We start from the raw sequence: 10638 nt of genomic DNA, 5'->3' as shown, positions 1-10638 counted from the left end.
TTTGAACAAAAACATATCTTTAGAAATGTTAGATCTTTCTATTTTATTAAATTCCTGTTGATTTATCTACTTTCATGATGCTACAGTAAGTTTATTTTCCAGGTTATGCTAGACCAGAAACACTGCCAAATTAACTTAGGAAATAACTTTGCCCTAAGTACTGTACTCTCTATGAGTTTGTCATGACTCATGTAGTTGCCATTCAGCAAAACAGCTAAAGTTAGTTTACTGACTATGGAACTGAGAATGTCTGTTTGTTTACATATTCCACAGTGGAGGAAAAGAAGTACAGAGAAGTTGCAGTCGACAGACAAACAGGATCCATGTTAACACCTTGTAAACTTCCTCTAGCAAGGTAATGTATCAAAGTCTCACAGCTGCAAAATCAGGGCAAAGCTGGAAAAAAAAAAAACACTGCACCAGATTTTTCAAAGAAAAGGGTCTTCACAAATTTAAAAAAAAAAAGGTTTTCAGCCAGGATAACTTGATATATAGAGGCCTGTTCATTAAACAACATCCATTTTTCCATCTCTTAAATCCTTATAACATGACCAAACCATGTGAAAATTGCCATTTTTGAGGCAATATGGACACAGTTATGTAATTTTGAGCGGTATGCAAATTATCAGATATGGAAACATTCTTTGTAGCATGTGTAGCACCTTTTGTCCCACCCTAAGTGAGATCATGTAGCCAGGGCCACCAACAGAAATCATGGGGCCCAGGACAAATGAAAGGAGCAGCCCCCAACACCCCCAACCCATAGCGAACCTACCACGGGAAAATATTTTTTTAGCGCGCAACTTTTACTTAACGGTTTTCTTCTTATACTAATACGGAAAAAAACATTACAATGCATCTGTTTATTTTTATATTTTCAACAAAAGACAGGTGACTGCCTGCCTGGGTGGGTGACTGCCTGGTGGGTGACTGCCTGGTGGGTGACTGACTGACTGACTGGGTGAGTGGGTTGGTGAGTGAGCAACTTGGTGAGTGAGTGACTGCCTGGGTGGGTGCTGCTTCCTGCTTCCTTGCCCGCCAGACGCTTCCCCCCTGCCTCCGATATCCCCACGGCTGCTGCCCAGGCCGGGAGGTAGGTGCCGGGAGGGGCAGGAGGTAGGCGGCTGGGGGAGGGCGGGCGAGACTGATGGGCTAATTCTGCGGCTGGAGGCAGATGTGCGGGGAGAGCTGGGTTGGCGGGCGCGTGGGGGAAGCTGGGTTGATGGACGCAGGCTTGCCACAGCGCTTCCCCTCCATCCCACATTGGGGGGAGCGGGGGGAGTGGGGACCGGGCCCACAGACAGCAGGCCAGACAACCTGCTTTCCCTGCGCATGCGCATGGGAATCGCTGCCATTTTTTTTTAAATAAAATGGGCACGGCCACACAGGGGCTGCCTTACTCACGGGGCCCAGGATGCCATCCCTGACAGACCCCCCCCTGTTGGCGGGCCTGCATGTAGCTACCGGTGTATTCTTGTGCTGTGCATACCTGTTAGGTAGAACAGAAAGCCTGAGAACTCCGCAGTGGTATAAGGAGACATCAGGACAGGCTACCAGGGATGGTTCGTCGGTCAGCGCAGCGCCTCCAGCCCAGAAAGATCCTGGGGCAGGCAGGATGAACCTCATAGGAAACTCTTCTTAGTGTTCACACTACAGACATCATACCAAAGAAGGTATAACTGGATTTTATTGGGTACATCATTGGATATTACAGGTTCCATTCCCTGAAGGCAGTACCTCAGGCTTGAGGCCCTTACCCCATAACAGGGCAAGGCCTCTGCCAACTCCAGTCCAAGAAAGACTTACTGCTGTGTCCTCATAGCAGGGAGGGCAGCAAAGAACTAACATCCAGAACCCATAGGCGTGTAATATAGTGTGCACACATGGCTGTGTTAGTCAGACATTTCTATACTAGGGTCGCACGCACCGCTGTGAGCAGTGGCGTGGCAGACTAGGGAAAGTACAAGAGAATTCTATTTTCATGCTGTCGCCGCGCCACATGACATTGTGAACAAATCACAGCGCGGCCTAGTGCTGTGATGTCTTTGCACGCCCCCTAGCCACGCGCGTTACCGCTCACCCTCTACACACGAAACGCCCTTGACACATGCACGTGCAACGTCATGCACGCACCAGCGCGCACTATATTACAAGCCTAACTCTAACCTCTATAGGGAAATCCCCTCCTTCCGAGGGGTGTTGCTTGTAAGCCGGCCTGATATTAGTCATTGGCCCCCTTTGTAATATCAGGCTACTCCTGAACTTTATTAAGTAACACAAATATAAGAATACCCTGCAGGATTTTCTCCCAACACTGCCCACTCTTTACTGGGACATAGGGCTCTATGCAGTAAGCGGCGAAAAAGTGCTTTCGGCAAGTGTTGCCGATAGGCATGATTTTGGCGATTTGCCCTCGCAGTATTCGGTAAGGGCTGAATCCATGCCGATCACTGCCGAATCACTGCGAAAGCAAAACTGCCAATGAGCCTGTGCCAAAACAGCCTGGCTCCCGATAACCTTCCGATAAGCCGTTTCTGCCGATATGTGTTTGCAGCAGAGAGAGATCAGCCACTCTCTCTGCGCAAACATCGGCAAAATATAAATTATTTCTAAACAACTTTGACTCCTAGTGTACATGTGCAGGGGGTCTCCGGAGCTGAACCGCATTGGTTTCAGGACCGGGGACCCCCTGCTTCCTGAGATACAGGCCCCTTTATGAGGTGCCGGTATCCCTCTGCATTTAAAGGTCCCGATCACGTGACCGCAGTATGTAAACAAACCAGAGGGATACCGGCACCCCCTAAAGGGGCCTGTATCTCAGGAAGCAGGGTGTCCCCGGACCTAAAACCAAAGCGGTTCAGCTCCGGAGACCCTCTGCACATCTACACTATGACTAAAACACATATATAAATAAACACTCATTCCTTACCTTTGCGGCTATGTGCTACGGTTACGAAGCAGCATGAATGTATTTTTAATAATAGTGTACTGTGAGCAGGGGGTCCCCTGAACTTAACCGCGTTGCTTTGTGGACCAGGGACCCCTGCTTCCCGAGTTACAGGCTCCGGTATGTGTCATCAGGTGGCAGTGTCGCCGCCATCTTTATAGCGTCCCATTCGCGCCGTGACCGCTATAAATATGGCGGCGACACTGTAACCGATGCCACAAACCGGGGCCTGTAACTTGGGAAGCAGGGGTTCTATGAGCCACAAATCAATGCGGTTCAGCTCAGGGGGCCCCCTGCTTCCGCACAATATTATTAAAATACATAAATGCTGCTTCATTACCATAGCGTATAGCCGCTACAGCAATGAAGGGGTTAAGGCAGAATAGCATGTTTATTGGGGACATTTTCCCCCAATAAACATTGCAATAAACAACATACACCCCCTGTGTATTTAAAATACATAAATAACAATAAATACATTAAATACATAGCACTCACCCATTTCTGGCTGCCACGATGAAGGCCATCCTCATCTTCATCCTACCTATGCCCCCTCCCCTGCTGCAAAACAGACACAAGAATGAAAACATCCAATGTAATGTCCCCTAACCCCTTAATCACCATAGTGGTTATTAACCGCTACAGTCATTAAGGGGTTAACCCACTCTCACCCACCACTCGGATGCCTACATTCCCTCCCACACTAACCCCCACCCCATGAGGCCTAACCACCCTCACCCACTACCCACAAGGGAGGCCTACCCACATACCGTTGGGGCCAATACCACCTCCCCCCTCCCCCAGTACCCACAATAAAAACAATACACAGCCCCACAATAAGCATCATTCTTTTTATTAAATACATTACCCACCCCCTGTGCACCCCCATAAATACATGATTTATCCTTTTACATACAGGGTTCATACCCCAGCCCCACGCGAGTCCCCGGCGGGCTGGCGGGGCACCTGACAAACCTACAGGGTACCAGCAATTTGTTTCACACAGGTTCTGGAGGCCTGTTGGTGGGTCCCGCCAAGCGCCATGGCCCCCAGGTGGTCTCCTTGGGACACCGTGGGCCACAATGTGGTCCCCACGGTAGGACCGCGGATGTCTGGGAGTCCCGGGTCAGACCCACAGGTGTCTGCAGGGCCTTGGGTGGTTCCCATGAGGGTCTAGGGAACTCACGAGTGCTCACTATGGGTCAGCGGTGCCCCCACGGATGTGGGACCACCGCTTCATCCCCGCAGACTACGGGTCCACGGTGCCCCCACAGATGTGAGGCCACCGCTTTATCCCCGCAGTTGTCACCCGTGTAACCACCAGCCTGATACCCGTGAGATACCCGAGGAGACTGCAGGTGGTCTCCAGAGGTCTCACGCAGAACCAAGGAACCAACCCTGAATGTAAAAAAAATAAACCTGGCCTATACTATTTTATATAGGGATAATTGATTATTTGCCCATTATTAAACACATTAACTAGCATATTAAAAGACCCCCAGGTGGTCTCCTTGGGCCACAATTGGGTCCCCACGGTAGGCCCGCGGATGTCTGGGAGCCCCGGGTCAGACCCACAGGTGTCTGCGGGGCCTCGAGTGGTTCCCACAAGGGTCTGGGGAACTCACGAGTGCTCACTATGGGTCCGCGGTGCCCCCACGGATGTGAGGCTACCGCTTCATCCCTGCAGGTGTCACCCGTGGAACCACCAGCCTGATACCCGTGAGATACCCGAGGAGACCGCAGGTGGTCTCCAGAGGTCTCACGCAGAACCAAGGAACCAACCCAGAATGTAAAAAAAATAAACCTGGCCTATACATTCAATACATACATCCCCCCCCCCAACACCTACAGTACAATAATGTGCAAAATAACTATTATCCAGATAGGGATAATAGATTATTTGCCCATTATTAAACACATTAACTAGCATATTAAAATAAAGAAAGTACTACTGATCAATAAGAAGCCCCCGTCGCCAGCAACATCCTTGTCTTTCGTTGCCCACAAAATACATAGCCAATAAAAAGCCAATACATTGCAATTACATTCAGATATCAATTAACCCCTTAAACACCTTATCGGATAATAACCGCAAAGGTAATTAAAGGGTTAAGCCACACTGGCCCGATACCAACCCTTCACCCATTCAGATGTCTGGGGCTCCCAGACATCCGCGGGCCTACCGTGGGGACCCAATTGTGACCCAAGGAGACCACCTGGGGACCATGGCGCTTGGCGGGACCCACCAACAGGCCTCCAGAACCTGTGTGAAACAAGTTGCTGGTACCCTGTAGGTCTGTCAGGTGCCCCGCCAGCCCGCCGGGGACTCTCGTGGGGCTGGGGTATGAACCCTGTATGTAAAAGGATAAATCATGTATTTATGGGGGGGCACAGGGGGTGGGTAATGTATTTAATAAATAGAATGATGCTTATTGTGGGCCTGTGTATTATTTTTATTGTGGGTATTGGGGGTGGGGGGAGGGGCTATAGGCCAGAACGGTATGTGGGTAGGCCTCCCTTTTGGGTAGTGGGTGAGGGTGGTTAGGCCTCACGGGGTTGGGGGTTAGTGTGGTAGGGTATATAGGCGTCCCGAGTAGTGGGTGAGGGTGGGTTAACCCCTTAATGACATTAATTTGGGGGGGCACACAATTGGTACTGCAGGCCTGCGGGTAACACCTGAGGGCCCCCGCCGGCCTATAGTATCATTGATGTGCATATATGTGTATGTTAGGGGTTGTTGGGGTTTTATATATATATATATATATATATATATATATATATATATATATATATATATATATATATAATCAAAAAATAAATAGATGATACCGTTCTGTGGCTAACGAAATGCTTTTATTTGTGCGAGCTTTCGAGATACACTGATCTCTTCTTCCGGCGATGTGGAAGAAGAGATCAGTGTATCTCGAAAGCTCGCACAAATAAAAGCATTTCGTTAGCCACAGAACGGTATCATCTATTTATTTTTTGATTATTGAAGCTCGGCTAACACGGTACTGATACCTCTACATGTATATATATATATATAGTAACACACACAGAAATATCGCTCAACACTATATGTAACTGGTGTCACAAGATTGTAAGTAAGTATTATAAATAAAACTCAACAGTGGTGCTAAAGGTTGAAATAATATTGAACCAACAAAGAAAGCAACCTATAAACAGCACATGGACATACCTTGCAAGTGTATACAAAGGATTTTATTAGGGTGAATAAAACAGGGGATGAAATTTAAAAGGTGAGGGGGGCTCAATTCTACCAAATAATGTGAACCTAGAGGCAAGAGTCTAAACATGGAGCCAAATCTGATATACACAAGACATAGGGAGCTCTGTGGAAGCACACTTGTGAGATGAGTGCATCCACAGATAAATCATCACCATACAATCAAAAAAATAGCAAGTTGCATGTAGTGGAAGCAAAGGTAGTACAAGTAGCAATCTTAGATATAAATCACCACTCAATATGTGTATGTCACGGGCAGGCAATAGGTCAAAGCCTCATGTAAGGAGAGAGAAGGTATGGGGCCCCCCTCAGCAGACTCCCACTCCAACGCGTTTCGACTAGAAACCGTCTTCTTCGGGGAGTGGTAAGGGGAGAAATGAGCTAGCATTTATAGGTGGTAGGTGTGGGGTGAATTGGCGCCAAAGTAATTTAAAATAGAGAGCAGCTGTAGTGGTTGGGCGTACTTCCATACAGGACACTATGTCCAAATTACTAGGGGAACTAAGCCAATGCCCTCATTGGTCTGTAGAGTCACATGGTACACACAGGAGGGGCCATGTAGAGAACGGATAATAACGTAATAACGTCAAAGCGCATAGCGCGTCATGACGTCAGGTTACCATAGCAACCGTATAGCTTTATAATCGAACATATACAAACCCTAGTTACAGGGAACAGGCAGGGTAATACTAAATATAACTTATGGGACATATTAGACTTCCACTGAGGATGGTGCCTCAGTAAAGCAGGTACTGTAATCCGATCTGCGATCGGTGAATGGACTCATAAATCAGTCAAGTCAGAGTGTGCACCTAGTGAGAAGTGTATCAAGACGGAGTGTAGCTTGATGACGTCATCGCGCATGGCGCGTCATGACGTGAAGTTACCAGAGTAACCGCAGGGATATAGTATCTGGAGTATAACCATACGAATTGCAGGGAGCAAGTAGGTTTATATTAGATAGAACTTGTGGACCATATAAATCTTGTGTTGGTCTTGTGTCTCAATACAAATGCATGCCAATACAAAAAACGATCTGGAAATGACGCCAAATGACGTCATGCCATAATGAATATTAATACAAAAGGAAACTTATCAAAATGTGGCGCTCTAAATATTCAGATATCAATCATAAAGTATAAATTAATATAACAGTGATACTTATATAAACATATAGGAAGATGCAGCTGTAACCCGGCTGAGGTTTGCTCGGTCAATCCTCTTGGTACAGAATGGCGATGGGGTCTCCGGGAAGCGCAATATATGTAATAAAAAATAAAACAGTGATGGTGCAATATTGTTAAAGCAAAGTTAGTGAATTTAAATAGTGATGACACGGCTTTCTATATATATACTCACAAACGTGTGAGGTTTTGCAGGCACATAAAGGTATCTTTTAAGGCATTCATTCAATCGCCAGGAGATGCAGAGATCAGTGTTTCCCCGTATGTATGGACTCCCAGGAACCTTATTTAAAAGATACAACTGGACATAGTGCAGACTGTATATATAGTTTATCAAAGGTAAGTAAAATCAGTTACACTCACATATTTTCAGATACAGGTAAGCATTTTAGATCGCAATGGATCTCTCTGGCTGGGTCGATGGTGTCTCAGCTTCCCCTCTCTCGTGGCGTGCGTTCCACCAGTGCGTTCCAGACACCGGAAGTGATGTCATCCGCCGCGTCCACTTCCTGGGGTTCCAGCCGTCTCAGGGATAGAGCGTCACTCTACGCGTTTCACCACATAGGTTTCATCATCATCATGAATATTAATGCCTGCAATTACCAGGAGGGTCGTATACACTGGCGACACACTTTATTCGAGCTCGGCTAGTCCCACGAATTCAGGTATACCCGGGTGTATTGAGGTTTGTGACTGTTTTCTGCCCGAGTGCATTGAGTTATTTTCCGGCAGGGATTGAAGCATTTTATTCCCGCTGGCTGCAATACTGCACAGTATATATATATATATACTGCATTACAATTCATGAATTTATGCCATCTGGTAGACACGCGAAGCATTGCAGCCTATTAAATCCTAATCATTATCATTTAACAGATCAGCCGCCCATCAGCCAGGCATGAACCCAGGCTGGGAAGGCAAATGCAACGGGGCTTGTCAGAGGTGAGGAGCGGCGCATTCCAGGTATCTGCCAGGTACATACCGGGTATTTGCTCGAATAAAGTGTGTCGCAGCAGTACAAGTAATCATCATAGTTAGTGGCTGAAAGAGCCTCATGAGATTGAAAGTACAATATAACATACATACTAAACAATTGTCAAAATGAGAGATATAATATTTAAAAGACCATAATAAGTGAATACTTATTGGTACATAAGTAGTGGGAAAGATCTCCCTCATAGGCAATTTAGAGCCATAGCACAACTATAAATTAATGCAAGGTATACATCTGTGATTACAAATCAGAATTGCATATACTGAGGTCCAAATTGAGACTGGTATTGTTGGTTAAAAAGGACTAAAAATATGCTTAAGTACAACCTGTCTCAATTGCTGAGGATTTTTTGTGCAGTGGCACAAATATGGTCCTGGTAGAAAGTCCAAAATCCCAGATAGAGGTAATGTTAGTAGACTATCAGGTGGCAGATTTAACAATCCCAGAGAAAGATGGTAGCTATTCTGACGTGAGATGAGGTCCATTGAGTTAGTATTGAGATCACGCTTGTAAAACCATAATAATGGATCTTTGATAGTAAAACCCCAATCATAAGGAGGGATCACCTGCGTGGGAATACTAAATCCTCCAACAATAAGATAAATGCTGGAAAGATAAGATTGCATTATCACACTGGTAGCCACGGTACACGGTCTTTGATATAAGTGGAATAGCAGAGGCCTCAAAGAATATAATCATCCTAAAGTACTTAAATGTTCCAAATGGGGACTGAGGAGTCCCTGATAACGATCCCATCTAAACGTAGAATATAAAGTAGAGGTGTGGGGATAGTCCACATCTGAACCTCCTCGAATGCGCGATGACGTCATTACGTTATTATCCTTTCTCTACATGGCTCCTCCTGTGTGTACCATGTGACTCTACAGACCAATGAGGGCATTGGCTTAGTTCCCCTAGTAATTTGGACATAGTGTCCTGTACGGAAGTACGCCCAACCACTACAGCTGCTCTCTATTTTAAATTACTTTGGCGCCAATTCACCCCACACCTACCACCTATAAATGCTAGCTCATTTCTCCCCTCACCACTCCCCGAAGAAGACGGTTTCTAGTCGAAACGCGTTGGAGTGGGAGTCTGCTGAGGGCCACTACCTTCTCTCTCCTTACATGAGGCTTTGACCTATTACCTGCCCGTGACATACACATATTGAGTGGTGATAAAGGTAGAGTTGAGCCCCCCTCACCTTTTTAATTTAATCCCCTGTTTTATTCACCCTAATAAAATCCTTTGTATACACTTGCAAGGTATGTCCGTGTGCTGTTTATAGGTTGCACAGTGGTCGACAAATCACCAAACAATCTACTCGCCGAACAAAAAAATCTACTCGCCACCTGGTACCACTTGTGTGCTGCTTGGGCCAATAGGAGCTCGCCACAATGTTAAATCCACTCGCCCGGGGCGAGCAAATGTATAGGTTTGTCGAACACTATATATATATATATATATATATATATATATATATATATATAAATATATATATATATATATATATTTATTTATTTATATTCATTTATTTATTTATTTATTTATGTAGATATATTTATTTATTTATTTAGTGTGGGGCTGGTGTGTGTAATTATTTTTTATTGTGGGTAGCGGGTGTGGGTGAAGGGGATATTAGCCACAACGGTGGTTGTTTAGGGCTTGCGGGTGGGTAGCGGGAGGGCTTAACCCCATAATGACCAGCGGTATTAACTGCTACGGTCGTGAAGGGGTTAAGTGCACCCGCAACCCCCCGCAAGCCCTAAACAAAACACAAGGGCCAAATACCCCCTTCACCCACCCCCGCTACCCACAATAAAGCTGACACGGTGGGTTTACCCCTTCATTGCCTTAGCAGTTAGCCACGAAGGTAATAAAGTGGGCTTTACATGCATTTTTCCTGCCTCGGATGCATGCCGGGGGGCTCCGGTGTGGGTATCAGCTCCGGAGAACCCCGGCATCAATCACAGACAGGAAAAAGGGCTGATTTTTTCTAAGTGTCGCCCTTGCTGATGCTTCTCCTCCACCAACTTGCCAAGTTTAGTTGGCGGGACGAATTGCCAAAAAACTCTCCATTCTGGAGTGCCGATCAGCAGCGAAAAGCTGATCGGGGCTACCTGAATTCAGCCGAGTTCAAAAAGTGCCGATAAGTGGCTTATCGGCACCCGGCTGACGATAAGTTTTTGTCGGCAAAAAAATTGCTGATTTTTTCCACTTATCGTCGCTTACTGAATTGGGGGGGGCAAATTTGGCGAAAAAATGG

General features: G+C 46.2%; 1 long non-coding RNA gene across 1 annotated transcript in view; it reads left to right on the top strand.

Moving 5' to 3' along the window:
* Positions 1–273: 273 nt before the first annotated feature.
* The window catches only part of LOC142492106 (uncharacterized), a 72769-nt gene continuing 62404 nt past the window's right edge, over positions 274–10638 (top strand). The window contains exon 1 of the long non-coding RNA XR_012800744.1: positions 274–355. This is a non-coding gene — a long non-coding RNA (uncharacterized LOC142492106). The remainder of the gene's footprint in view (positions 356–10638) is intronic.

The sequence above is a fragment of the Ascaphus truei genome, chromosome 4 (assembly GCF_040206685.1).
Source record: "Ascaphus truei isolate aAscTru1 chromosome 4, aAscTru1.hap1, whole genome shotgun sequence".
Lineage (NCBI taxonomy): Eukaryota > Metazoa > Chordata > Amphibia > Anura > Ascaphidae > Ascaphus > Ascaphus truei.
Note: the sequence above shows the minus strand (reverse complement) of the source record. Positions and strands in the feature narration are given on the sequence as shown.